Consider the following 23,566-nt stretch of genomic DNA (forward strand, 5'->3'; position numbering starts at 1 on the left):
GTTGATTTCATCACTGCCATGTGAGAACATGTGCTGGGTGCTCTGTGACTGCCCAACAGAGGCACCCAACTCAGCCAGGCTGGGTTGGAAGGGGTGGGCTGGGATTTTCCATCAGCATCTTCTGGGCTTGACCAGGTGACCCTCGAGGGTAAAGCAAGACTTTCCAGACCCAGAGAGTGACAAGTGCAGAGATACTAGCAGGAAGAAAACAGGCAGTCCTCCAATGTGAATGAGCATCAGAATCCCCTAGAGAAATGATGAAAACAACCCTCATTGCTGGATGTCACCCCCAGAGCTTCTGTCTCAGCAGGTCTAGCATGAGGACCAAGAACCATGCACTTTCAGCAAGCCCCCCGATGACTCGGCAGCTACTAGACCCCTCCCCCTCCCCTGACTTGAGAAGCACTGCTTTAAACATCCCAATCCTCTGTAGGCCATTCAAATCGAGCTTTGCTTTCCAGGTTTTATCAATTTGGTGTTTATAGCCATGTTACCTCAGAAACCAATTTTGTGTCACTAAACGTTTACTCAAGTGTCTACAAATCTGCCAAGTTTTCTGCTTTCAATTGAAAACTCCCCCAGCAGAAAGCTATGAATCATCAAATTGAAAATCGGGCGCTCCATGGACTGGTTGGTCCAAGCACCAGGCTACAGGCTGGCAGTGCCTGGTGAGCAGAAAGCCAGAGTGATGAAATCCAAAGAGGAGAGAGAGAACTGCTCCCTTTCTTCTCACCCTCCAATGCCCTTAGAGAAGTACTCTCTGGTCCAAAGCAGGGCCAGTCAACCACCATCCCTCCAGACTCACAGACAGCTTCGTGTCTGGTCCCTCTGCTGCAGTTAAAATCTCTGCTTAAAATCTTCAGTCATGACAACAGCATTGGACGCACTTCGATTGTATCTGTTTCTGATGGCCATGAAGATGCAATGGAGAGTTTCAAACATCTCTTGTTGCTGTTAATCTGTCTGATATTCCTCTGAGTTCAGAAGAGGAAACAGCAGCAGTCCTAGTTCTCAGCTGAGGAAGCAATGGGTAAGATACTTAGAAATGAAGGTGGCAAGCAAGTGCCCAAGAAAAGAACTCTCAACCAGAAGTTTGTGCCGGTTGCTGAAGCTGCCGCCAACTCGCCTAACAGGAAAGTGGGAGGAGTAAAAATGAAAGGGAAAAAAGTGAAAGCAATGAGAAAGAATTAAAGAGAGTGCAAATTGATCAGGGTTCCATCCACAAATATACTTGGGTTCTTATTCAGATCGTCAGCTGCCTCATGCTGCCCTCCATCACATTTCCCCAAAAGCTTCCTATAGCCTAAATCAAACAGAAAAATCCACATCTTCAGATTTTACCTTAATTTTCCCAGGGTTCTTCCCTAAGCCACTGAGTTGGAACTCACCCTCAACCATCTGCTTCCTGTGCCCTTTGAATAACTATTTAAAGGAAGTTCTTTGTGTGCCAGTTTCACCAGCAGAAGAAAACCTTTTTATGGTTCTTTTCCCTGCAAGGCAGAAGGTCCCTCTCTTGATGGACTGCTAGTGAAGTCCTACAGCAAGAAAGCACTGAGGGATTTAGAAAAACAAAGTTACAGCTAGAGAGCAACTATTCCTTCACTGTCCTCATTTTACCTTGGAGAAAACAAAACCTGCAGGGAATGATTACTTGCCCCAAATCATCTGCTAATTAGTGCAAACCGGCTCCAAATGCTGGTGATTTTAACTGTTCATTTGGCTTGTTATTACTAATTAAGGGGTTTTGAATTAAGAAGTCTCCTGGTGACACTAGTAAAGGATAGCTATAATCAGTCCACACTTTCTGGGTCCTTACCATGTGCAGACACTGTTCAAATGACAAATTAATTCATTTAATTCCAGCACAGTCCTAGGACAGGGGGTGCTGTTCTCTTTTCCACTTGACTGTTTAGGAAACTGAGGTACAGCAATAGTTCATATTAATGCATATTTAGGAAACAATGAGAGTCATTCAATGGTTAATTTATATGGGAGCAATAAGAAAGTAAATTTTAAGGAAAATCTAATCTATGCTAAATTTCCACCTGATAGGTACATATCTTTATACAACAAGGCCATTGCGGCTGAGTCTTTTGTCACAGGCTATGAACTTCTCGAAAGTAGCCCCTTACGTAGGGCAAATTGGCTGCACCCACGTAGCAGTGTCCAATAAACCTACAGTAAATTGAAATTTACCAAAGGGTGGGATTTCTATTCTAGGGTACTCCACAATCTTGAGGCTACCTTTTGCAATGGGAAGGATTCTCTCCAAGATCGTTGAGGATCATCTTGCTGAGGGCTTCCTTGGTGGCTCAGGCAATAAAGGATATGCCTGCACCTCAGGAGACCCAGGTTCAATCCCTGGGTTGGGAAAATGCCCTGGAGAATGGAGTGGCTACCCACTCCAGTATTCTTGCCTAGAGAATCTCATGGACAGAGGAGCCTTCTGGGCTGCTTTCCGTGGGGTCACAAAGAGTCGAACATGACTGAGCGACTAACACTTTGCTGTAATAGCTTAGAAAATACATACTCATGTATCCCCTCTGCATGGGACGTTTTCTTTGTGGCTCTGGAGAATTTCCCGCCTGTTTCTACCTGCTATAGACTGCTGTGCTACGCTCAGTCATGTCTGACTCTTTGCAACCCTATGGACTGTAGCCTGCCAGGTTCCTCTGTCCATGGAATTCTTCAGGAAAGAATACTGGAGTGGGTTGCCATTTCCTACTCCAGGGGATCTTCCTGAACCAGGGCTTGAACCCGGGTTTCGGTCTCCTGCATTGCAGACAGTTTCTTTATCGTGTGAGCCACCAGGGAAGTTCCCTCTATAGGTTTTGCTGAAACATCAAATGACAACATTTAACCAGTTACTCAATAGAATAAGTATGTCCCCCTTTGACTCATCATTATAAAATATTAATGTAAAAAATTTTGCCTTATCAGGAAGCCACATCTCTCAGCCCACAATGCTACTCCACCAACTTTTTTGCATGGCTCCACTATTTTATGCTTTAGTTCTCAGGTTAAATGACACCTCCTTAGAGACCTGACCCCTGCCCTTATTTTCTAAAATTGGGTTTCCAATTTACACATGCCCTTTAACTGCAGCTCAGAGCTTTATTTCTTTTCTGCAACACAATTATGTCCATTCATTTTTTTGAAGGATTCTCCTTACTATGAAAATGTAACCTTTCACTTGTCTTATTCATCCCAAAAAACTAGCACAGAATCTAGCAGTTTTCTGTCTTTACCAAACATGATCTATTTCATATGTGTTCTGCATTTGAAGTGCTTAATGAATTTATTTAACCCCATACTCAGGCACTCATTCCATGTTTTACAGATAAGGAAACTGAGGCATGGAGAAGAGATTAAGTAAGTTACCCAAAGGCACAAAGCTGGTATAAGGATTTTTTTTTTCTTTTTAAAAAATTTTTATTGGAGTATAGTTGATTTACAGTGTTAATTTCTGCTATACAGCTAAATGATTCAATTTTATATATCTATATATATACACATTTATATACATATTTTATATATATATATGTATATTCTTTTCCATATTTTCCCATTATGGTTTATCACAGGATTTTTTTTTATCTACAATATTGGTTTGGTTTCTGTCATATATCAACATGAATTAACCATAAATATACATATGTGCTTTCCTCTTGGGTCTTCCTCCCACCTCCCACCCTTTCCTACCCCTCTAGGTTATTACAGAACTCCAGACAAAACATGTATAAGAATTTGAACTCACACTAACTCTGGGTTTGTGTTCAGCCATTATTTTTAACCAGTCTATACACACTGAATTCTTGTTGAACATATGAACATGTTACCAAATGCAAGGTCATATGCTCAATCCATGGTGAAGCCAAACAAACCAAAATATCAGAGTTTGGAGCAGAGAAAGGTTTATTACAGGGCCATGCAAGGAGAGGGTGGCTTGTGCCCCCAAAACCCCAAGCCCTCAAAGAATTTCAGCAGGCTTGTTAAAGGCCAGCAAGGGAGGAGTGTGATTAGTTGTTGCAAACTTCTTGGTGTTGAAAGCCTTTGTTGTTGCAGCTGTCCCCGTAGGTCAGGTCACAATGCTCCTTTCTACCTCCAACAAGACAAATGTTATTCTCGGTTCTGTAATTTTTTATCTGTATATGGATGGGTTCTTCAAGGTCAAAGCCCTGAGAATGGGTTCTCCTGTATGTTTCAGGCTTTGGGCAGCATTCTTTTATGAAAGGTGCAGAGCCAGCATGACTAAGCAGGCAACAGAGCACAAAGGTTAAAGTAAAAGGAACAGAACTAATACGGAGTCAGATGTGTTCTTCCCTATTACAAACATATGAATAAATGAAATGTAAGTAAAGCAGCAGAGGATGAAATATCTGCTTACCTATGTCTGCTTTCCTGCCACTTTACTTCCTACATCTGTGTATACATTTATCCACATCTCTAATCTTTGGGTGCCTTTTTTTTTTTTTTTTGAAGTATTATTGAAAGTGCTTCTCTTAAAATTTTTCTAATGCAAATGAAAAACACCCTAATGAAGCCAGTGTTCCAAAGGAAATATATTCATCATATGAAAAGAGAACCCCATCAACAAACACAAACATCAACCTGTGTGATGGAAGTTCTGTTGTCAGGAGAGCTAAATTTGCCTGCTTTATGCTATGCTCACTTTAGCCCCCAAAAGGGTATGTTCACATCCTAACCTCTGAGAACTTAAGAATGTTACCTTATTTGGAAAATTTACCTTATTTGAAAAAAGGGTCTTTAGAGATGAAATTTAGATCTTGGGATGGGACGATCATCCTGGATTATCTATGAGGGTCCCAAACCTAATGACGAGTGTCCTTATAAAAGATATCCAGAGGGGAAGACAAAAAGGAGGTAGCAAAGTGACCATGGAGGCAGAGAAGCCAAGGGATGCATGAGCTACTATAAACTGAAAGAAGCCTGTAGCCCTATGACACCTTGTTGAACTTCTAACCACTAAAACTGCGAAAGAATAAATCTCTGTTGTTTTAAGCCATCTAAATTGGGGTAATTTGTTATGGCAGCCAAAGGAAACTTAATACACTGATACATGATGATTATATTAAATGCTTCTTGGTTTCATTAATGAAGCTTTTTGAGGCTGATTTGGTTCATCTCTTTTGTGTAAATGGATGATAAGGCATAAGAGAAATAGCTTACCACAGGCATCTTGAAATATCTTCTTTCTTTTAGTAACTCTGGTTTTATGTGCATGCCTGTGCATGCACATTAAATCCATCAGTCCTACAGTGCATAGTAGTAAGTTTTAAATATTGCTCTTCCTAGATAGTCATTCAGCATGTCTTTGTTAAAGCTCTGCCCATCACTTTATTGGATGTTGTGGAGGGAAAGCAAAACAGAAACCTGTCTTATGACTTTAATGGTTCTGATGGTTTCATTCTTTTCAACTGGAATATAAACCCCTGAGTTAAAAACACATGTCTTGAAGTTTGTTAAATATTGTTCAAAGCCATAGCAGGCTGAATCTGTAGGAAAGGCGCCGAGTGAATTCTTGTTCAGTGGCTGGTAGAAAACAAGTAAAGTATGCTTAGCTCCCACCTCAGATGTATTACAGCTAGAAGACAGGGTCTGGCTACTGGTCTTGATTCCTTCTTCCTGTCAAAGTGCTTGTAGTCTGACTGCCTATTTAGAATCTGATGATAAGACCTGTAGCTTGGGAAATGACCAGAAGGAATGCCTGAAGAGAATTTTTATAGAGATCATTGGAAAAAGTGTAACAGGCAGCAGATGCCTTAGAAGAAATGAAAAATAATTGATATCTCTGAAATAGGAAGTCATTGTTTAGTTCCAACTTTGTCACTAAATAAACTCAGTTGCTGTTCTTGAGAACCAATGGTTGGGGAAACTCATGTGAGTGAAGTCCATACTCATCTAAGTAAACCAATTGTCTTGTTGACAGTTACTGGCAATCACTTTTTGTACCCTGAGAGAAATATTACTACGTGGCTTTTGTACTAAAGCCCTCAGTATATTTTTAGCGGCAGCTGAGTTTATTTGGAGACAAAGTTGGTACTAAACAATGAGTTCCTAAAATGGGTACTTGATTGTACTTTAATCAAGCCGACGGCACACCTGCTCGGTGCCTCCTGCATCCATACGGTGACTAAGCCATTAATCCTCTGTAAATGTGACACCTCTGTGGTTTTTCCCTTAAAGGTCCCATGAAAGTGAAAGTGAAGTCGCTCAGTCGTGTCCAACTCTTTGTGACCCCATGGACTGTAGCCTACCAGGCTCCTCCATCCATGCAATTTTCCAAGCAAAAGTACTGGAGTGGGTTGCCATTTCCTTCTCCAGGGGATCTTCCCAACCCAGGGATTGAGCCCGAGTCTCCCACATTGCAGGCAGACGTTTTACCCTCTGAGCCACCAGGGAAGTCCTAAAGGTCCCATAGGGAACCTTTAGCTCCCTAGCAGGCCCTTCTGATAGAGTGGAAGGTGACTAAGCTAAATAACTGATACAAGTTCACTAGGTTGAAGTCGGTCTTACATCTTGCTCTTTCTCCGTTCATGTCAAATAGAAACTAACCTCTCTCTGGTTCCCCACTATATTATTGAGGGGTAGACTAATTTAAAAGCTCCTGAAACTGTTTCTATATGATCTTGTAACCATTTCTAAGTGATCCACAGAGTTCTGTTAAGAAATTTGGTACCATACAGTCTGCTCCCATAATTTCTCCTTAAGTACACTTTGTTATGTCAAGCCAGAGTAAGTCATGGGATGGTGATATTTTTAAGTCAGCAAGGAAGGTAAGAATGGTTCCTGATGCTTGCTGAAACAAAGTCTAAACCTTGAATTGAATCTTCTCTCATATCCAAACTTTGGTGAGAGAAGAGTCTTGGATTGAGATTGAAGGCAGCCCAAAACTGATTTTGAGCCATGGATGGCCAGCAGAGTGGGGAGATGTGCTAAAGACCAATGATACTACTTTTGGGTATGTGCACTGAGAGTTTCCAACCCTGATGGATATGTATTCTAATTTAAAATATCACAGGGAGGAGAAAATAGACGTTCCCATGGAAACATTTTCTCAGGACCAGCTCGTCTATCTTATTATCATATCTTATTTAAATATTTCCTGGAATCAGTTTTCACTTAATCCTTCTGTATGTCTTCTTCAGTGGCCATGGATAGCCTAACATCTGGTCAGCGGTGTTCTTTAAATAAATTGCAAAATTGTGGGCAGTTCCTTCAATTTCCATAGGTCTGCTTACAATAGTTGCCGATCTCGTATCATGTGAAAACCACATTAGCATTCACTTCCAGATCTGTAATTAAGAATTCTAAGTTCGCTGAACCTCACATTCCTTCAGGAAATACAGTAGACACCTGCCTGCAGCTGGAGATAGCACCATTCATCTGTCACAGGTATACTGTTGTAGTCCAGCTGGGCTCCAATAAGCCTTACTGGGCATCTGTGCATGACATACCAAATGCAGGGAGAAAACTGTCCCATAAATGTTGCTTTGGCATATTGTCATATCAAAATGACCTCCTACTTGTTATTCTTTATTATTCTCAGAGATACTAAATCCCCCAAATGTGATGTTTGCATGTCTTGATTTGTCGCTTTGTCCTCCTTAAAGGACTTGCTTATGTGACTCATAAAGGTGTGGGATGGGTCCTCTTCTGGCTGTGCATTGATACCAGCTTACCATCAGAGGGAATTCACTCTTCTTTGTTTCCTTATTCTCCTCTTTTCTGATGGGATCATTTGATGGTATACAGTGGGAACTCATGGGTTCTCAAACAATCTAAAAAGCTGATTACACCATCAGACATCGAATTCCTTGAAATACATTATACCTGGGCAAGCTGAATTTCCCTTCCTCACAACATCAGGATTTCCAGCCTCTACTTGCATGTGTTTGTTGAGATGTTTTTGGAGAGACTTTCATTACCTCTAAATATGAGAATACACATATTGAGTACTTAGTTATGTGCAGAGATTTTTAAACACTCAATATCATAATCATAACTAGATCATCTCAATTTTTATTGGAATCAGGAGAAAATTTACTGTGAGTCTAATAAGGCAAAAACTTGTAAGTTCTTTCACTTGCACAGGATCCCTGTGGGGGAGAGAGGAGTGGAAGTGAAGGCATTTTATATTCGTCATTTTGTGTTCTTTTTGTTAAAGGAGAATAATACATTTAGAGAAGCTCCAGTCTCTACAAAGTCTGCATTCTAGTTGGGATATATTGAAATATGAGTTTTATAAAAAGCGTGTTCTTATATAACCTGCTTTTAGAGATGAAAAGACTCCCATGGTGGCTCAGACAGTAAAGAATCCTCCTGCAATGCAGGAGACCTGGGTTTGATCCCTGGGTCAGGAATATCCCTGAAGAAAGGAATGGCAATCCACTCCAGTATTGTTGCCTGGGAAATCCCATGGGCGGAGGAGCCTGGTGTGGGATCACAAAGAGTCAGACACAACTGAGTGACCAACACATAGAGTTGAAAGGTTTCTTGTTGTGGCTGTTGTTGTGTTGATGGTCATTGTGATGTATTTCTCTGGAGGCAGCTGCATTGTGATACCAACACTTGTATATCATTAAGAATGGCAATGAAAAATGAACTGGATAAAGCTGAGACATATCAGTGCCCTCATAAAGAAGCCAACCAGTGTATTAATCAGCTTCCCCAAACAATTAATTTTCATCAATAACTTCCTACAGCCAGGTTTCCCAATGTGCTAGAATCAGGGGAAGAATGCAATGATCTCAGTGTTGCTTCCCCTGGCATGTGTCACTGACCCAGAGATCTCAGGTCATCTTAGTATTGTTACTGAGTCTAAGCCTATACTGCACCCTGCATGCAGGGCAGTAAACTGAGAGATGAGTTGTTGGGGCAAGGGACTGCAACTTTATTTGGAAAGCCAGCAGGCTGAGACGATGGTAGACTAGTGTCCCAAAGAACCGTCTTCCCCAAGTTAAAACTCAGGCTTCTTTTATACTAGAAGGGGATGAGATGTGGTTCCTGCAGCTGTCCTTATAGGTCCAGCAACAGTGTTCCTATAAACCTCCAACAAGACAATTATTATCTTCTGTCCTGCAACTTTTTATCTCTATATGAGCGTAAAAATGTTAAACCTTTAAAGATCAAAGCCTTGAGAATGGGTTGTCATGTATATTTCAGGCCATAGGCAACATTCTTTAACAACAAGTGGACAGCCAACATTATATGGAGTGACACATTATATATATATGGTATTTATGGAGACATATATGCCAAATGTGGAATGGCACATAGTAATCACTCAATGGATGATAGGTATCGTTGGTTATTATAGAATTGGTTATATCATTGGCCATGTTGTAGACCCTGAAATATATCAGTTCAGCAGTATGCGTAGCTTTTTGCAATATGCAGTGCAATCCCCAGTATGAATGTGGTACTCCATGCTAGGTCACTTAGATCTTGAAGACCTTAAAATCATTTGAATCTGGGGTTAGCAATTGCTAAAAGAATTCCTTTGGTGAATTATGGTCACCCAATTGTTACATATTAATTCTGTGAGCCATTTGATACATGTTATCAACAGTAAGATAGAGCTTATAATAATATTTACTACAGTTGGACACTTCATATCTGAACCACTGAATTATATGTGTGTGTGTGTGTGTGTGTGTGTGTGTATGTGTGTGTGTGAGAGAGAGAGAGCTCAGTCATGCCTGACTCTTTGCAACCCCATGGACTGTAGCCCACCAGGTACCTCTGTCTATGGAATTTTCCAGGCAAGAGTACTAAAGCAGGTTGCCATTTCCTTCTTCAGGGATCTTCCCAACCCAAGGATCAAACCCACATCTCTTAAGACTCCTGCATTGGCAGGTGGGTTCTCTACCACTATTACCACCTGGGAAGCCAACACTTTTCTTATATTATCCCAGGAAAGAAAAACACAAGCCTCACCTCAAAGGGTGAAGTCACCTGCCCAGGTAACTTAGGTGTGCATGGACAGCTTGCCTTCAGGTGTATCTGGCTCCAAATAATCCATTGGCTGATTGTATATGCATATGAGCCCCATTTCTTAACCTCTGGGAGCTTAGAGGCAGGTGGTGAGACATGATACTTTTGAACTCATCAGGGCAAGGTATTCTCATGTGAAGATGCTCAGGCAAGACCCGGGCAGCCAGTGTATCACTCAGAGGAAGAGCAAATTCCTTCTGAAAGAAATTCCAGGCACAAAACCACAATATTCAACCTGAAGTTATTTTTTGTTTGTTTTTATTCATAATCTCCAGTATAATTTCTTCTTTTCTGCCTGAATAAATCTTTTCATTTTACTGATTTCACACTTCAGGGTTTAATTTTTAATTCATGTTCCTCTTGCATTTTAGAGTAAGGATTCGCAGATTCACACCATTTTGCTGGACTAGCTGAACTTTCTTCCTTGGCCTCTTTGTTTTTCATCCCGTGGAGCCAGAATTAATAACGATGTGAGCTTTAGTTTCCATTTGGGTTCAGGAAATTCAAAACAAGAGATCATTGTTTTCCAATATTTAATTATACAGGCTGTGCCAAAGTATACATTTTATTATTATTTTATTTCAATTCTCACAGTTTCTGTTCCCATTGTTTTATTTTAAGAGATAGCTAGTACTTGCAATAAAATAGTCTCTTTTTCATACTTATATATCATATTTCAATAATTTCATTTCCATTTTATATTTTAATCAGAAACTGAAAATGCCCTTGGAGTTTAGTGTTTTAAGAATTTTTTAAGCTCCGAATCCATCATGTACTTTATCAGAGTACTTTCATATTTATTCATTTGTTTGATTTTATACACAATTTTGTGATGGGGGCTAGGTAGTCAATGGATAGGTCTTTTAAACACTGGTAAACTGAGGCTTGCCCTTTTAAGGCCTTATAAAATTACAGTAGAGCTTGTCAGGGGGAAATGAGTCAGATACTTACTATTTTATTTTTTAGAGTATCTTAGAGATTTGTATTGGCTTCACTAAGACTCTACACTATTTCACTTAAAAAATTCTTCAGCAGACACAGCATCTCATGCACTTTCCTGCCTGAGAATTCTATTTGAGCCAAAAAGCGTGATGTGCCAATAGATGAATCTGCAACAGTCCCAAATTAGGTTTTTCAGTTCGTTGCAAGCTAGGGAACATAATATACATTGTTTGGGAGTAAAATTTGGGGTCAGATTGCCTTGCTTCACATCTTTAACTCTGCTGCTGAGGAGCTGTGTGACCTGATTCAGTCACTTAACCTTTCTGTGCCTCCATTGTCTCATCGGGACATTAAGTAAAAGACACTTAACTCACAGGGTTGTTGTGCAGATCAAGTTTTAATGTGTGTAAACAGAGAGAACAGTGCCTGGTGCATAGTGAGTGCTTAAAAATACACATGTGTAATTTTGTAAAAGAGCACATTTGGGAAGGACATATCCATTTATCTAACAAATATTTACTTACTAAGTAAACTGTTACCACTGGTTACCTCAAGGGCATGAGAATGAAAGAGGCAAGGGCAAGAGGACTGAATTCCTGCTTTATACACTTAGGTATTATGTGGAAATATTGCTTCATAACGAGTCCACTACTAGAGTAGAGGTTAGGGATAGAAGCCAGCACACCTGCATCATAGTAGCTGTGTGAACTCAGGGCAGGTTTTTCAACCACTTGTTGTATCAGTTTCTTCAGCTTCAAGTGGAAAGCCCAATAGTCTCCACCTCACATGATTATGGGGCTTCCCTGGTGGCTCAGATGATAAAGAATTTCCCTGCAGTGCAGGAGACTCAGTTCGATCCCTGGGTCAGGAAGATCCCCTGGAGAAGGGAATGGCTACTGACTTCTGGCCTGGAGAATTCCATGGACAGAGGAGCCTGGCAGGCTAAAGTCTATGGGGTTGCAAAGTGTCAGACATGATTGATAACTAACACTTTCACTTTCATGTGATTATGCGGAGGATTCAATGAGTTAGCACATGCACATCACTTAGAAAAGCACCTGGCTCCCTGAAGGACAGATATTATCACAATAGCAAAAAGCAAACAGCAAGAGCAAAACCTGCAGCATCCTGAGGTCATCATGATGCTTCTCCTCAAAGTCATAAAAAAAGAACTTAGAAAGCACATCCCTGGAAGGACAAAAGAAATTAAAATTGTGATGTCTGGCTTTCATTTCCCTAGTTTCCTATTCTTCCCCCAGTGCTTTTTTAACATTGAAGTAGGGTGGTGGTTTAGTTGCTAAGTTGCATCTGATTCTTGCGACCCCATGGACTGTAGCCTGCCAGGCTCCTCTGTTCATGGGATTCTCCAGGCAAGGATACTGGAGTGGGTTGCCATTTCCTACTCCAGGGAATCTTCCCAACCCAGGAACCAAATCTGGGTCTCCTGCATTGCAGGCAGATTCTTTCCCAACTAAGCTACAAGGGGAGTATTGTTGATCTAAAATGCTGCCTTAGTTTCCCACAATGCTTTTAAATCTCTTAACCATGCATAACATTCTTCACTGAGTATCTAAAGCCATCTTGCTAGGTTTTTACTCTGATGAGTGGTAGAGTTTTTCCACTTTGTATTCTGTCCCCTTGTCCCCATCCTCCAATGCATCTTCTTCAGTAGAATTTGTTGTGATCATCAGGGCTATTTGCTTTCAAGTTGTTGAGAGAAATTATGATCACTATGTCTTTTTCTTGCCTGATTTGCTTTTATAAGAAAAAGTTAGCATTTATAAATAAATATAAATAAATATTTGTATTAATAAGATTTGTTTTATATTAATAAATTTTATTAATAAAACCATGCATATCAAATATCCATCCACTAAACATGTTATCTATTGAGAAGCCATTTTACTTTAATCACAACTAGAAGTTCTAAGAAAGACTTGGAAACTTGAAAAAAAGAAAGGAGGAAAGAAAAGAGGAAAGCAAAATAAACCTTTGGTACTGTCCCTGAAGATTTATAACCTAATAGTCAAATTAAAATACATATATACACAGAGTAATATTTCAAATATTTAAAAACAAGGAATGGCACATGTGGCTGCCAGTCCAAGTGGTCACCTCATCGAGGCCACCTTGCTGGCACATTCCAGGACCGCAGTTCTGAGTGTGAGGATGAGGTGGGAGAGGCAGGGTCTCCCACTTACAAAACATCTGTTGAGTGATGGCAGTTGTATCAGATGCTTCACCTGTTCTCTCACTTAATCTGCTCCACAGCCATGCAGCGTTACTATTATCACCTGAAAGTCATTGCTCAGCCATGCCCAATTCTTTGTGACCCCATGGACTAATGCCCACCAGGCTCCTCTGTGCATGGGATTTCCCAGGCAAGAATACTAAAGTGGGTTGCAATTTACTATTATTGTTATTCTTAATGTTCTTATGTGGAGACTGAGGATCTCAGAGCTTTTATCACTCACCAGAGGCACAACAACTGGTAAAGAGTGAGCCAGGACTCAAACCCAGGCTATCACCTTGCAGGAGTCCTAATGCCGTCAGGGTATGTGACAGGTGTGAAGGGTGTGAGGTCCAGAGTACATGCTGGAGTAGCAAAGAGGGATTACAATAATTGTGTATTATGTGATGCTGTTTTTCCAGAGAACTCTGCATTTGTACTGTGCTGACTGCCAGATGAACCTTGAAAGAGAGGGTGTGGTTTCTTGGGAACCTGTCTCTCGTTCTCTGAGGTGGAAGAGGCTGATGTGGCTCTGGACAGTAGCCTGGTGGTCCAGGGGAGGCTCCTCTCTCCCAGCCTCACCTTCTCCCAGTTCACAAAGATGGATTCCACCAAATCCTCTTTTCCGGGGTCAGTCCCAGCCAGATGCCTCCATATCTAAGGTCACTTTGAGAATCCCAAAGTAGTTTCTCAGCACTCTCTACATCTGGAGCCCTGAGCCTGTTGCAAATACAATTTCTATCTCTTCCTTCCTACCACCTTCATATTCTCCAAGCGTATCCCCTGAGCCCTTCCATTCTTGTTCTTAGTTCGCCTGTCCAATGATGTTGTCAATCTCAGTGATGACGCTGGGTGGAGGCAGTAGTTATGGGTCTACTCTGGGAAAGAAATTATGCTGCATGTCCGAGTAAAAAGTCAAGTAGCAGAAGATGGAACCTCCAGTGTAGCGAGGGAGACAAGTCGAATCGCTGTGTGCTGGGATGGCAGGATGTGCAAGGCATGCAGGACCACGGAGCGGTGGACTTGGCATAGGCTGTGCCATGTCTTCAGAAGGCTGTGTTCTGTTTTTGGTGCGTGGCAGCCTGGAGTTCATATTCCTCACACTCACAAAGTAGCCTCGCCTTTCTCCCTGTGTGGCAGTGATTTTGTTTAGTCGATGGTATCTCCTAGTGGTTCCTGGACAAGAACTCTGTCCCCAGTGCGAGGCCTGCAGTAAGCCCTTGGACACACTATCTGAAATAACAGTGGAAGAGCTGCATAAATGAATATGAGATTCATCCTGGTGGGGAGAGGTGGAGAGCGTGATTTCCAGAGAAAGTAAATGTGAGCTGATTCCGGAAGAGACTTAGAGTTTGCCAGGTGTGTGAGTGCCAGGACGTTTTACAGATTTTCCTGGCAAATGGAATGTTGCAACATTTTCTACATCTCTGTTGTCTCTTTATACTAGAGTTTCTCAACTTCTGCATTACTGACCTCTTGGGCTGGATGATTCTGTATTGTAGGGACTTGTCCAGTGCATCGTAGGATGTTTATCAGCATCTCCTGGCCTCTACGCACCTTGTGCCGGTAACATGTTCTCCCCAAACTGTGATAAAAAATGTCCCCATATGTTGCCAAATGGGGCAGAGTCACCCTGCTTTGAGAAATCAACCAACAAATGTTTTATGCTCCACAAATGCCAGCTCTTGTGAGCCTTGAAAAAAGCCAATCTATAAAATCAAACAGTCATAGAAAATTATTCAATTCGTCTTAACCATTTTTTGAGAAACTTTCATGGACCCATCTGCCTATCCTGAGTGCTTTCTACTATCCTATCCAATCCTCAAGAATGATAATCCCCATTTTATAGATGAGAAAGCAGGATCAGAGTGCTCAGGCAGCTTGCCTGCGTGGCAGAATCAGTCTGTTTCTGGCCCTAAGGCACTGTTGCAGGACTCGTTACACTGTTTTCTACGTGTCCTCTACTTCTGTGTTTTTGCAAACAGTCTTCTGTACATGGATGAGTGAGGGGGTGGTGGTGCATACAGGCTGCAGTTTAAAAGGAAATCAGATGTATAGTCTGTGTTCAGATAAAAAATAAATGTATACCTGTGGCAGATTCATTTTGATATTTGGCAAATCTAATACAGTTATGTTAAGTTTAAAAATAAAATAAAATTAAAATAAATAAATAAATAAATAAATAACTCTGATAAATGTGAACCTTGAAAAAAAAATCATAACTCCTCCAGTTTAATCATGGGCTATGTGCTTAGTTGCCCAGTCGTGTCCAACTCTCTGCAACCTCATGGACTGTAGCATGCCAGGCCCCTCTGTCCATGGAATTCTCCAGGCAAGAATACTGGAGTGGGTTGCCATTCCCTTCTCCAGGAGATCTTCCCAACCCAGGGACTGAACCCAGGTCTCCCACATTGCAAGTGGATTCTCTACCAACTGAACCACCAGAGAAGCCCCAAAAGTAATCAATAGACATCAAAATCAAGCCAAAAGCACTTTCTTCCCAAGTGTCTTTTCCAAATGTAAACCAAAATGTCAGAAATATTTAGCCCCAATGACTGTTTTCACTAAAAGATTTCCAATCAGAATTATTTCTACAATTATATTAGCTCTAATAGCATTATAGAAGCACAGTCTTTGAAATAAATAGCAATGAATTTGTGGAATGTTGAAACCCTACTGAACATATCTGCATTTATAAAGGTTTGCAGTGGAAACAAATCCAGCAGCTGTACACTGTCCCTGTTTTTCCTTCAGAAAAGGACCACGTGGGGAGTGTGTGGACTCCAGTGGGCAAAGTGGGCTTACAGATATTTAGAAAGAACTTCTTCATCTATGTTTTCTCATTTTTTGCCATATCTCTAGAAGTTCTAACAACAGAGATTTTAGGCTTGGGAGTACTGAGGCAGACGACCATTAGTCCCGCTTAAGCTTTTGTTTTTGAGGTAAAATCATGTTATTTTAGTAGCAATTGCTATGCCTAGGCAGTGCTGATGCAAGAACTTTTCCAAGCATCCTTCATTTTTGTTGTCAAATTGAATAAAATCTATGAAAGGTGGCAACCAAGGGAAGCAGCACGATGCATCCACTTTTTGAAAACAAGCTTTGTCCTTTTAAAATGAAATTCTGTTCCAGTTTTGGCTTCTGAGATGTTCTGTTTGCCCCAGGAGCGACTGCACCATATTAGGGCTCATCTGTCCTCCCTGCGGCTTGAAATGAATCACACGAGCTAAGTTCACAGAGTTTGATTCTGACTGTGTGCGTCTGAAAAGGTTGGATGCCCTTTAAAGACATGTTTGATTGCCGAGCGTGTGTTGATCCTGTTTGATATCCTCCACGGACTGCGTGACTGAACTAAGCTGAAGTTTCCCTGTCACCAGCCTGGGGAAACAGGCGGCGCTTTGGCGCTTGCAGGAGTGATTGTTCTCCGAGTCAGCTCTGCCACCTAGTGGTCAGCGATGGCATTTCCTGTGTGCGACCAAGTTCGCTTCGGGAAAAGTCATTTCAGTTGTTGAATACTGCGGTAATTGTGACAGAAAACAGAGACACACTCTTAGCAAAGAAAGCAGTCCAAGAGACACTCAAAACAATCCCTGCAACATGATGTGTACTGGATTCCAATTATGGAAGAAGCACTAAATATTTGGTCTTAAAGAAAAGCATGTTTGTGAATTGCAAAGATATTTTTGGTTTCCTCCGTTCATGATTAAAACAATAATAATAGTCGAACTCATTCAGACTTACATTAAAAAGTAAGTTACACATTTTTTTCTGAGTTCAGGAGGTTTAAAAATTGAGAAGCCTCAGTCTTTTTTTCAGAATGAGCTGCCAGAATGGTTGGAGAAAATAAAGTTTGTCTCTTTGGAATCCATTATTTAAAAAGTCTTCAGATTTATATTGGCCTTTTAGGATTCTCTAAGAACTTTCACATGTGTTTTCATTTCAGATAGTTAAACATGTATTTTTGTTTTAATTTTTAAAAGTCATCTGTATATTTTACAGATGTTTAACCCTGAATATTTTTTATTCCACAACTAGGGGGAAGGGAGGAAATTTCTTACAATTGTTCTTCACTTTCCTCTAAACTTAGTACTCTCAAATTGTTCTTTGGTGTTTTCTCTTTCAGTCTTATTTTAAATTTAAATAAAAGATGTCAAATTATCCACTGCAGTGGTTTTCAAATATAATACATTTCACATCATGACTGTGTATTGAATACATGTTTGTGTGTGTGTGTGTGTGCACATGCTAAACAGAACTTCTGTGAAACAATACTTAGGTCATTATATGGTTCATGCTCTGGTATATCCTATTCAATTCTATTTATTTTCTTGTTTATTATCATGCTGGCCCACTTAATAACTCCTGACTTTTTAAAAAACTAAGTGAATCCATTCTGCTTGTGCTCCTAGATAGAATGTAGTGAAAACGATCTAGGAAAATATACACTCAGAGATGAAATCAAGAACCACCCTGTATGTATAGTTGTAACTAACCCACATGAAAGAACTGTCCTCCATCCAGAATCCAGGAGGGCTCTCGAAGGTGCTGATCTCACCCATGGGCAGATTATGTTGTTTTGCACTCCTTTGCCTGGGGTCTGGGCCCTGGACCACTTCAATAGCAATGCTCTAAATGTCCCAGGACCCCAGTTACCAGCTCCCACCTGAACAGGGCAGGAACCTGCTATAGATCCCAGAGGGGACCTAGAGCCTGCCCCCTGCCCACTTCCGCTCCTACTGGATGACCCCCTTTGCCCTTACGCAGGCTGCACTCCTAGAATTCCTGCCTGGGACCACTTATAAAGTATTAAAACAGCAGGTTTACAGGCATCTCTGGTCCCAACATCTGTTTATTCTTAAGCATTCAAAAGCAAAGTTTCCCTTAGCTCGCCTCCCCTCTGACATAAGTCACTTCAGTGAGAATCAGCTCTGAACTCTCTTGACTCAAAATTTACTACCTATACAGCATATAAGCTGTTGAGTCAGGATGAGGAAGAGAGTATGGGGCATAGAAGTGATCATCTCTTCTCAGAAAAAGCACCTTAAACCAAAGACGTTAAGTCCAGGTTTATCATTGTTTCATTTGAGTCTCACCTAGAACCCTGATTCTTAGAAAGTCACATGTTACTTATAAAATGATAGCTATACAGGAAGAAAGGGAAGTGACTGCCATATCGAATAAGGACTTTTATTAATATTTTTATTATACTCCTTATGAACTTTTGATCAGGTTTTTCTGATGTCAAACTGTACACCAGTAAGACATCCTCCCAGAGCAGAAGGATCCCTTTTAGGAGATGAATCTGGAACAGTGACACAGAGTCCAGAGAGATCATGGAAAATGTCTCAGGTACAGGGACCTGAGTGAAGGTTGGGAGAAGATCTTTCTCATTTGCCTAATGTTTAGGCCACTATACCATCCCTTAATGCTCAAAGATCGATGTGTCTGCAGCTCAGTAAACCTTATCTCTAAAGCTCTGTCTTTACTACGAGTATTTAAAGATCAAATGACCATATATACATGGATTTATTTCTGAGCTTTCTGAGCTTTTCTGGCTACATTAGTCTCCATTTAGGCCGGAAGAGGTGTGTATCTTGTTTTATTGCACTTAGCTTTACTCCTCTTCATAGATACTTCATTTTTTTTTATAAATTGAAAGTTTGTAGCAACCATGCATCAATAAGTCTATCTGAGTCATTTTTCCAATAGCATTATTTTTCAATTAAGGTATGCACGTTGTTTTTTCAGGCATAGTTCTGGTACACGCAGTGTCTGAAATTTTAAGTGGTATTAGATATTGAATTAATGTTGAATTATAAAAAGAACAATTACCACTGGTAAGTATGCCAAAGAATTCAGATCAAAGATCACTTAACAGTTCATGATTCACAGGCTTTCTAATGATGAGTCAAAAAGCCCCTAATGTAGGCACGAAGGCAGGTATTTAATGAACACACTATAGATAGCTGGTCCAAACTGTAGGTGTCTTTACTCAGTTCTTGTTTCTTTTATATTCCGTATTCCAACAAAGCATAATTGGACTGGAATAGTATACAGCTTGTGGTGCTCCTGACAACTCACAGAAATGAACTGAAAGAGAGAATTGGTCTCTGGCTGATTTCCAAAATTCCTACTTATATTCTTTACCATTATATCAGATGAGCAAAATGAGTTGATATTGAATATAAACATAATGTGTTACTTCCAGGGAGCAATTTGACATTGCCTAAAAATTATGAGCTTTTGAAAATTATTTTATCCATGTCCTGGTTCTCATCTAAGGTGTGAGTCCATGGAAGGCAGAGTCTTGACTTATTGAATTCAGTAGCGCTGATGTTAATGACCTAAAGCTAGTGGTGGTCCAGTGAAAAGTGTTGATGTTGCACATGGCTGTTATGTTAATAAGGACCCTTTCAGGTGCAGCTAACAGTAGCCTTTCTCAGGCAGACCAGACAGCAAAGGAAGTGGTTAGCTTATATAACTGGCAAATTCAAAGTGGTGGGGTTGACTTCAGGAATGGCTTGATCCAGGTTTGGAAGGCCATCATGATCAGACCATCTCTGTTCCCTCACTTTCCTTCCTGTCTCTCTCCTTCCCACATATCTTTCCTCTGTGTTTAGGTGCTTCACCAATTTTCCATGTGGATATAAATAGTCAGCAGCACCCAGGAATCCCAAGGAACAGAGAATTACCCTCTTTCTTGCCAGCATCCCTATCAACTCCCCAAATTTGTTCTTACTGCTCCTGTTTGCATGTTCTTCAGGCCCATAACTAAGGTTATGGAATCAGATCCATGTGATTGATGCCCATCCAGAAATATGTTCTGTAGATGACAGGCCACTTCCTAAAGAAGGACTGAAGGAAAGACAAATAATAGACATCCATTGAATGGTCTTGATAAAAAGCAAAAAAAGAAAAAGAAAGAAGACTGATATATTATCTTTTTATATAAAGCACTGGGATTATTAGCCATGGTATTTATTTATAATAATATCAGCATGGCATGAGTGATGAAAATAGTTCTGCAGGATGTGATCAATTCCATTTGACATGGGAGTGGAAACTTAGTATTTAAGGCACTTTAAAAGGTGCTGAAGAAAGTTACATGAGATTCAGAGCACATCAGTGACTGGAGTGAAGTGGGAGTAAGATGAAGCAAGGAATGTAAAATCAGCTGAACACAACTGATGTATTTATTTACTCGTGTATTTTTGGCTGAGTGGGGTCTCTGTTGCTGCACTGGCTTTTCTCTAGTTGTGGCTAGCAGGGGCTGAAACTCTCCACTGTGGCACACAGGCTTCTCACTGCAGCGGGTTCTCACTGTGGAGTGAGGGCTTCAATAGTTACAGCATGTGGCCTCAGTAGTCGCAGCTCCTGGGCTCTAGAGGACAAGCTCAGTAATTGTGGTGCCCAGGCTTCGTTGCTCTGTGCATGTGGGATCTTCCCAGACCAGGGATCGAAGCCATATCTCCTGCATTGGCAGGCGATTCTTAACCACTGAGCCACCAGGGAAGCCCTGACAAGGGGGCTTAGCTGCTGTGTCCAGGAAGCTGTGGAGTGAAACGTGGTGGGAATATAAAAGCTGTTCAGAGAGCACAGATCTTCCTCAACTTATGATAGGGATACACCTGATGAACCCATTGTAAGTTGAAAATGTTGTTAAGTTGAAAATGCATGTAATACACCTAACCTACCTAACATATAGCTTAGCCTAACCTCGGAGAAGGCAATGGCACCCCACTCCAGTACTCTTGCCTGGAAAATCCCATGGACAGAGGAGCCTGGTAGGCTGCAATCCATGGGGTCGCGAAGAGTCCAATACGACTGAGCGACTTCACTTTCACTTTTCACTTTCATGCATTGGACAAGGAAATGGCAACCCACTCCAGTGTTCTTGCCTGGAGAATCCCAGGGATAGGGGAGCCTGGTGGGCTGCCATCCATTGCCAGATGTCAGAGTCAGACACGACTGAAGCGACTTAGCAGCAGCAGCAGCAGCCTAACCTACTTAGGACACTCACTCACATGAGCCTATAGTTGGACAAAAGCATCTCATACAAAGTTTATTTTATAATGAAGTTGAATGGTTCATATTACTTGCTGAATACTGTACTGAGAGTAAAAACCAGAATGGTTGCCTGGGTACAGAATGGTTGTTAGTGTGTCTGTTGTTTACCCTCTTGATCATGCGGCTGACAGACCTGTGGCTCTCCACCACTGCCTAGTTTCATGAGAAAATCCCATAACTCATATCACTTACCTGGAGAAGATATCAAAATTCAAAGTATGATTTCTGCTGGAATGCATATCACTTTTATACCATCATAAAGTCAAATATCTGGGGGTTGTCTGTATATAAAAAATTAGCAAGGGTATGGTGTCTGAAAAAGAGAAATGTGTGAGTAAGAGTGATAGAATAAAAATAATCCTTATCTGAACAAACATAGTGGAGGACTTTGGAGAGGCATCCTCAGCCCCCTAATAGAAGAGTGGTCATTAATTTCCAAGACAGGTCATTGAGCAAAGGTGTCTCACTAAAGACAAGGCTGATCTCATATATGTAGCTGTAGATGCAGTGGAGGAGGTACCAAGGCAAACACCTTTAGAACTATGCCAAACTGGGATCTGCATGGAGAAGGGACAGCATATTGACTTTCCGTATATGTACCTTGGAAAGTGAAAGCAGAAGTCGCTCAGTTGTGTCTGACTCTTTGTGACCCTGTGGACTATACAGTCCATGGAATTCTCCAGGCCAGAATACTGGAGTGGGTAGCTGTTCCCTTCTCCAGGGGATCTTCCCAACCCAGGGATCGAACCCAGGTCTCCCACATTGCAGGCAGATTCTTTACCAGCTGAGCTACCAGGGAATCCCTATGTACCTTGGAAGAAATTGTAAATGCTGTTGAGTACCCCAAACAACATGTAGCCCTTCCTAAATACGGACATCCCTTTGAGAGGGAGCTGGGAGATATAGATGAGCTGACAGCACCTAATAAAACCCAGAAAAGTAAAAGGAAATGAAGAAAAAAAAAAAAACGCAGCAATTACCTGTCATTGGAAATTAGTGCAATGTAGATTTCATCTGTGGGAAAATAGTGATGGATTATACAGTTTTTAAACTAGGCAACCCACTCCAGTATTCTTGCCTGGAAAATCCCAAGGATAGAGTGCCCTGGTAGACTACAGTCCATGGGGTAGCAAAGAGGTGGACACGACAGAGCAACTTCACTTTCACTTTCTCTGTAATATAATAATACATTATATTTAGACTAGTTACAATATTCAACTATTGCAAATGGTGCTGAAGTGAATGTCTCTAAGTGTATTTATGAATGTAAATGTGTGTGTGCTTGCATATGTCCAATCATATATGCATACACACGATACATATATACCACATATAGTCACTTTAAATATTCTTCAGTTAGACTTTAAAGAGGTATATAATGAATTGTACCCAGTTAGGAGGGACAAGTTAGGAGCCTGGGGGGCTACAGTCCATGGGGTCACAAAGAGTCAGACACGACTGAGTACCTAAGCCCAGCAGAGTTGTGTGGATGACTGGATGGTGAGGCAGAAGAATACCACAGTTAAACAAAGAGGCAATAGGCTCGGATTACCTGGGGTTGAATCTCTGTCCCTTTACCTTTACTCGTTAGCTTGATTCTTAGACAAATTACTTAACCATCTGGGTCTCAAATTCCTGTTAAAAATGATATTATTTTAAAAATTAAATAAGTGCATATGACAATTTGCAAAATGTGTACCATGTAGGAAGTATTAAGTAATAAGTATTTCCTTCTATCATTTATTATTGCATTAAGTTGAGCTCTTTGACCACCAAAGCAAAGTAAATTCACTGTTCAGTAAAGAATAAAATGAAAATAAAATGGCAGATACTGCACTAATGCAGCTTGTATTATAAGCAAGCTCTGGTCTAAGTACTTTCAGTTCAGTTCAGTTCAGTCGCTCAGTTGTGTTCAACTCTTTGCGACCCCATGGACTGCAGCACACCAGGCCTCCCTGCCCATCACCAACTCTCAGAGTTTACTCAAACTCATGTCCATTGAGTCAGTGATGCCATCCAACCATCTCATCCTCTGTTGTCCCCTTCTCCTCCTGCCTTTAACCTTTCCCAGCATCAGTGTCTTTTCCAATGAGTCAGTTCTTCGCATTAGGTGGCCAAAGTATTGGAGTTTCAGCTTTAGCATCAGTCCTTCCAATGAATATTCAAGACTGATTTCCTTTAGGATGGACTGGTTGGATCTCCTTTCAGTCCAAGGGACTCTCAAGAGTCTTCTCCAACACCATAGTTCAAAAGCATCAATTCTTTGTGTTCAGCTTTCCTTATAGTCCAACTCTCACATCCATACAATCA

General features: G+C 41.0%; 1 protein-coding gene and 1 long non-coding RNA gene across 4 annotated transcripts in view; one reads left to right on the forward strand and one right to left on the reverse strand.

Annotated features, from left to right (window-relative positions):
* The window catches only part of CHRM3 (cholinergic receptor muscarinic 3), a 570,675-nt gene that overhangs the window by 536,184 nt on the left and 10,925 nt on the right, over nucleotides 1-23,566 (forward strand). The window lies entirely within an intron of this gene.
* LOC123333409 lies at nucleotides 107-1,484 on the reverse strand. Its single transcript, XR_006550731.2, has 3 exons — nucleotides 1,342-1,484; nucleotides 806-1,015; nucleotides 107-246 (listed from the first exon to the last, which is right to left on the reverse strand). It is a non-coding gene; the product is annotated as an uncharacterized LOC123333409 (long non-coding RNA).

This window comes from Bubalus bubalis, chromosome 4 (assembly GCF_019923935.1).
Source record: "Bubalus bubalis isolate 160015118507 breed Murrah chromosome 4, NDDB_SH_1, whole genome shotgun sequence".
NCBI lineage: Eukaryota > Metazoa > Chordata > Mammalia > Artiodactyla > Bovidae > Bubalus > Bubalus bubalis.